At 40.7% G+C, this 6,000-nt stretch overlaps 1 pseudogene; it reads right to left on the reverse strand.

Moving 5' to 3' along the window:
• Positions 1-274, reverse strand: part of LOC141411523 (uncharacterized) — a 114,894-nt pseudogene extending 114,620 nt beyond the window's left edge.
• Positions 275-6,000: the final 5,726 nt, after the last annotated feature.

Raw genomic sequence — 6,000 nt, forward strand, 5'->3', positions numbered from 1 at the left:
TGCAATTCCCTTTGAAAAACAACGTCCAATCTTCCCTTAAATTAAGATGCCAGGCCAGCTAGATTGGGATTTAAATCAGAGGACGAAATTAGCCCAGGTACACCAGGGGAGAAGGAGAGGCAGAGCAGACATTGTAGTAAATAGCCTTTGAATTCAAAATGTCTTCCCTCCACCCCCAGCAGATTTCAACTTCCACAAATTAAAGAAATAAACTAGCAGTTCACCTACAACTTACCGGTAAACACACATTTTTCACTAGCCACTTCACGACCATCTTTTAGGCTGGCTCTTTTTAAATTCCTCAAATGACTGGGGAGTAACAATAACTTGAAGCTCACAATAAATCTTTGACAGGGCTCTAAGGAAAAACAAAGTCTCTACTGAATTCCAATAATTTGCCACAGTAACAAACCTTCATAGTATTAATATTAGCATGCCTGGGGAAGGAAGGAGGGGGCTAGATCTTCAGGGAGAGTCAGGGAGGGAATGAAAACAGCAGCTAAAATATTTCATTTCCAAGTTATTTAAAAAAAAAAAACAGATTGGTGTTTCAAATTGGGTTCCAAAAGTACACACAAGGACCATTACAGAGGAAAGACTCAGCCAACCACCTTCAAGTGCAGCAGAAATGAACTGCCCATTCTAGATGGATAGAGGCTCGAGAGCTAAGATTTCTTTGTGCTTCGGCAAATAGATCCATTTGTTACTTCTTCTTATTACATGGATTAAAGGTCTGGCCACTATTCCCATAAGACTCAATACACCTTGGGATAATCCCAGCTCCATCCTCTCTTCTCTTTGGTTCTGTAAGAGCTGAGACCTCTGCTGGCAGAGAATGGTTTGTGGGGAGGGAGGGAATGGTTCGATTGGATGTATTTCTATTCCACAGAGGGGCTTTTATCTCTGCAAATATGTCCAGTGGCAGATTGGCTGGAACCAGACCTATCTCTCCAAGGCAAGAGCGTTTCAGGACTCAGCCCAAGGTGGCATCTTTTTAGTCCAAATCTTTGACATCAATAGAACACATGATCTGCCTTGCAAGGTTTGGGTGGCTCCCCTGTGAAAGGCATGGTCCCAGGTTAAGGAACATAGCCAAAGATGAGATTTCCTTCTACAAAATGATTTTTACAAAGGTTCGGGTAGGGAGAAGAGGTAGGGGAGATTTATATTAACTTAACATCCTAGCATTAAATTCTATCTAAGTGGGCCTTGGTTAAAAACAATACCAAATGTTGGGAGGAGATAACTGAGAGCAAATATGGAAAGGTTTCCAATTCACCATCTCTTCTGAGGAGATGTGGGTGGGAAGATGGAGGAGTGGGTTTCTACGAGACACAGCAGATCACAAAAGTGTTGATGTAACACTGTCAATGACAGTTCATCCCAGATGGCAAGTGGAGGAGACACTGGGATTTAAAGCACCTAGACACTTGCCAACAGAATATGAAGATGTTAGACTGGTGGTGAGAACACCAAACAAACAAGAATCCTTAAATCACATGGTTTCAAAGTCACACGAGTCTCAAAGGAAACTAAGGATGGATTTTAAAAACAGCAAGCATGTCAACCTCAGAATAATAGAACTTCCAAATACAGAGAACAGAGATGATGACTAAATTCGAATCCATCCAGAGACTTTATTCCAAGGTACAAGACTGAGCTGCAGTGTACACAAGCGGGTTGTAAAGGCAATGGGATTACATTTTCCTAATTATTTTCTGCTTGAGCCTTGCAGCACATACACAAAATGAGATCAGCTGGGACTTGCCTCTCTAACAAATCACTCAGATTTAAACATTGCTCACATAAACAAAGGGGGGTGGGGCGGGGGAGAGAGGCACAAGGCTGGGAAAAGACAGAGAAGGGCTTCTTCAGTCACAGTTGCAAGGAACAAAAACCTGGAGGGGGAAAAGAGTTGTTGGACCGCCACCAAATCTCCCCCACTGGAGACAAGAGCCCATCTGCTGAGCTCGCAACTTCCCTGTAACCACCATTCAGCTCGCGTCTCTGCAGAATCTGTCTGCAGAGCTGGCAGATGGACCCATGCTTCCCCGAGTCGCTGTGTTATTTGTTTAATAAATTTAATTAATATCCATACTGCATTGGATTTCTCCCAGAAAAGGGGCCGAAATGCTCCCTCTCCCCAATAGCTCCATGATGAGTGATTTCCCAGAAAAGAGCAGATAACGGTGCCCCAGGGCCATTAAAAAATTAAAAGTATCATGTTTACATTACTTGGCATGGATTCATTTTTTTGCCATGCGCTAATATATTTTTGATGGGTATTTTAACTTTATGAAAGTATACAATTCCCCAAAAGGCACTTTCTCTTCTTTTGAATCAGTTTGCTTTGTTGGAGTGTTGTTAGAAGAACTGAATTTAATCACATATTCAATACTTTTATCTCTTTCCCCCAAATGGAGGGTCATGAAGGGTAAGAAGACTTCCTTTGGCTCGTAGACCATTTTTAACAAATTGAATACCTTCCTGGTGGTTCTAAACTTGTGTTCTTTTCTCAGCTGAAAAATGTGGCTGTTGCAAACATGAAGAACAGAAAAGATCTGGGACAAAATCAAAGCAGCGCCACGTTCCTTCTTTGTTATGTGGAGTCCTTGCAGCCAACAAGTCTGAACTGAAGCAGGGTGTCATAAACTGGCTAGCTAATGTCATCTCCTCCTGGCAGCAGAGCTCCTGTAGAATATTCTAAGAATAGACTCTTGAGGATTTAAAGAAAAAAGGAGAGGGGGGTCTATGGTCAAGTAAGCCCAGGAAATATTATTTCTGAGAAAATTAAATGGATTTCTTTACTACAGGGTTTCTCAGAGTCTTTAGTGTGCTAACTGGTGCTGTGAGTATGCCTATAGGGGGATGGGATTCAATATAAATGACAGCATTTCCCCAAATCCAGGCCTGTCTGCTTCACCACTGCTGCAAGTACCTAATACAGAGCCTGGCAGACAGTGGGTACCCATTAACACTTGTTGAGTCAATGAATTGATGAATGCAGACATGAGCAAAGAAGTGAGCTATCAGTGGCTTCACTTAGGAATCAGCCTTGGGCACCTGAGCCTGACCACTGATGACATCAATATTTTAAAAATCACTTCTACAGTAAGGCACTGGCGAAGGTAATTGAATCAAATACTGATTCTGGAGAGTTTCACTTTCAAAGTGTTATTTCCCTGTAACAGGTTTATTTTGCATTTAAAATCTTCTCCACTGCTAAGTATCCTAAACGACCCCCACCCTCCCCACTCCTTTTCATGTTATGAAAACCTGATTTTGTAAAATTTTTACACTTCTTAGGTCCTTGGCAATACTCTAATTTATCTTTCTTTGATATGCTTAATCCCTTCCTAGACTAAGTAATGAATTCATTTCCATCACAGGCACAGAGCTGGTGAGATAAAAAATTACTCCTTTCAACTGACTATTTTAGCTGCAAAAGCTTACAAAGGCAGGACTATTTTGAGACTTAAAAAAAAATCTAATGTTAAACTTGTTAAACCGAAATTCAAGTTTTATTAAAGATAATAAGAAAGCTTTGAAATTATTTTAATGTAGGTTAGCCCTTGTGCATTTTGTCTAGAGCAATACTCCATTCATTGCTCATTTCCTTATGTGGTTTTCCTATAATATTCCATCCCGTGGATAGCACGTTCACTTGTCTGTCTCCCACAATTTCAGACATTCAATTCACGACGAGAGAGATACACAAAATGGCACTCAATCCTATATATCCAGGATAATGACATGATAACAATATCCCCTCTAGCTTATCTGGCACAAATACTTGCTAACTTTAAACAAGTACCCAAAACTTCCCGTTACCTGGTGAGTTCAAACTACCCATTGAAGTGTTCTGTTGAAAGATCTCAGAAGACTAATAACGTTAAAACTTTCAGAATAAAAGGAGAAATTAAAGAAGGCTTAAACAATGTATTTATAAATTTTCCTACATCAAAATGTCTCTAAAATTAGAAGAAATATGAACAATTAATAAATAGAACTCAGAAAATATTGTGGACTAGACTTTAGGGAGTACACACAAAAGGAAGAAGCACCAAACAAATATATATTACCTGTCTACTGTGTGCAAGCACGATGTCCAGTACTTATAATAAATAATAAAAATAATGACAACTAACATTCAGTTATTTACCAAATACTGTGATATATCTTTATTTGCACTTGTTTGTTTTCTTGCTTGCTTGTGTTTTGAGACAGGGTCTCACTATATAGTCCAGTCTTACCTGGAACTGAAGATCCACCTGCGTTAGCCTCCTGAGTGTTGGGATTACAAGCATGATCCACCACACCCAATTTGTGACATATCTTTATTTGAATATGCTTCCTTTCCATTAAGTATATTAGCATGATTTCAAAATTAAGTAAACTGGGGCTCAGAGGGTTAAGCAATGCACCAAAGGTCATGGAGTCTAATAAATGAAATAACTGAAGACCAGATTCAAAGCCTGCCCATCTGACTCCAGAGCACACACTCCCCACAACTCTGCTGTCCCACCTGTTTGATGTATTATGTTATTCCAAAGGCTACATACAATGACACGGGGATCCCCTGGCACTTTGCTGTATATTGTATTAATATGCCAAATACATGCAAATAGCAGCAAGCTGTTCTGACGTCATAAAAACTACCACTGGCTGAGGGTATAACTCAGTGGTAGAACACTTGCCTAGCATGTGTGAGGCTCTGGATTCAATCTTCAGCACTGCAAAAATAAATAACTAGCCCTGAATGTCAGGTACTTTTTAACCTCACATATTTTGAAGTCACCCAAATTGGCTTAGCTGTCTTCCTCTACCAGATTTCTGACTCTTGTTTCAATGTGATTTTTCTTTTGCAGGCTATCATTTTCAATATTCTTTCTAATGTTATATGCTGCAATTGTTTAGATATCTTTCTGCTTCCTTCTCCTTTCAGAAGCAACAGTTAATACAGGTAACTGTGTTTAACAATAAAGCCAGATGAAAGGCAAATACTTCTCTGCTGTTATCTACCTTCTCCCCAAGAGACATTATTTTCCTTTAAGGCAACATGAAAAATTTGACTCCCAGAACAATTCAACAACTGTTTTGGCTGTCTACCACCTACAAATACTAAAAAGGGCCACTGGGAACCTTCTGATTGCTCACTATCTGCTACTAGGTGCTGAGAGGATATGTTCTGTTATCCCTGCTTCACATAAATAATAATTCATTCTTTTTGTAATGTAACAAATGACCCCTGAAACTTTGCAGTTTAAAACAACAAGCATGTATTATCTTACTGTTTCTGCACATAAGGAATCTGGTCAGAGCTTAGCTAGGTGTCTCTGGCTCAAAGTCTCTCATGAAGTTGCAGCCAAACTTAGCTGGGGCTGCAGCCTCACCTGAACACCCAACTGGGGGAGGTTCCACTTGTACCTCACTCAAGTGGCCATTGGCAAGATTTAGTTCCTCAAGAGCTGTTCAGTTGAAGGCCTTCATTCCTTGCTGACTGTTAGAAAGGGTCCTCTCTCAGTTCTTAGCCACATGGGCCTCTCCACAGGACAGCCCTCAGTGCAACAGCTGGCTTCCCTCACAGAGAGGGAAAAAAAGAGAGATCTCAAGATAGAAACCAAGTTTTTGTTTTATTTGCTTGTTTTGGCAGTACTGGGGCTTGAACTCAGGGCCTTGCACTTGCTAAGCAGGCACTCTACCACTTGAGCCACCCTGCCAGCCCTTTTTGAATTGGCTATTTTTGAGATAGGGTCTTGCTTATGCCTAGGCTAGCCTGGACCACAGTCCTTCTAGTTGTGCTTCCCTACATATCTGGGATGACAGAAGCATGCCACTGTGTCCAGTCATTGGTTAAGATGGGGTCTCACAAACATTTTGCTTGGGGCTCAATCCTCCTGATCTCTACCTCCGAAGTACCTAGGATTATGGGCTTGAGCCATTGCACCTCAACCTACAAGCCAGGTTTTCATGTCACCTAATCTCAGAAGTGAAATCTTC

Source organism: Castor canadensis, chromosome 1 (genome assembly GCF_047511655.1).
Source record: "Castor canadensis chromosome 1, mCasCan1.hap1v2, whole genome shotgun sequence".
In the NCBI taxonomy this organism is placed as follows: Eukaryota; Metazoa; Chordata; class Mammalia; order Rodentia; family Castoridae; genus Castor; species Castor canadensis.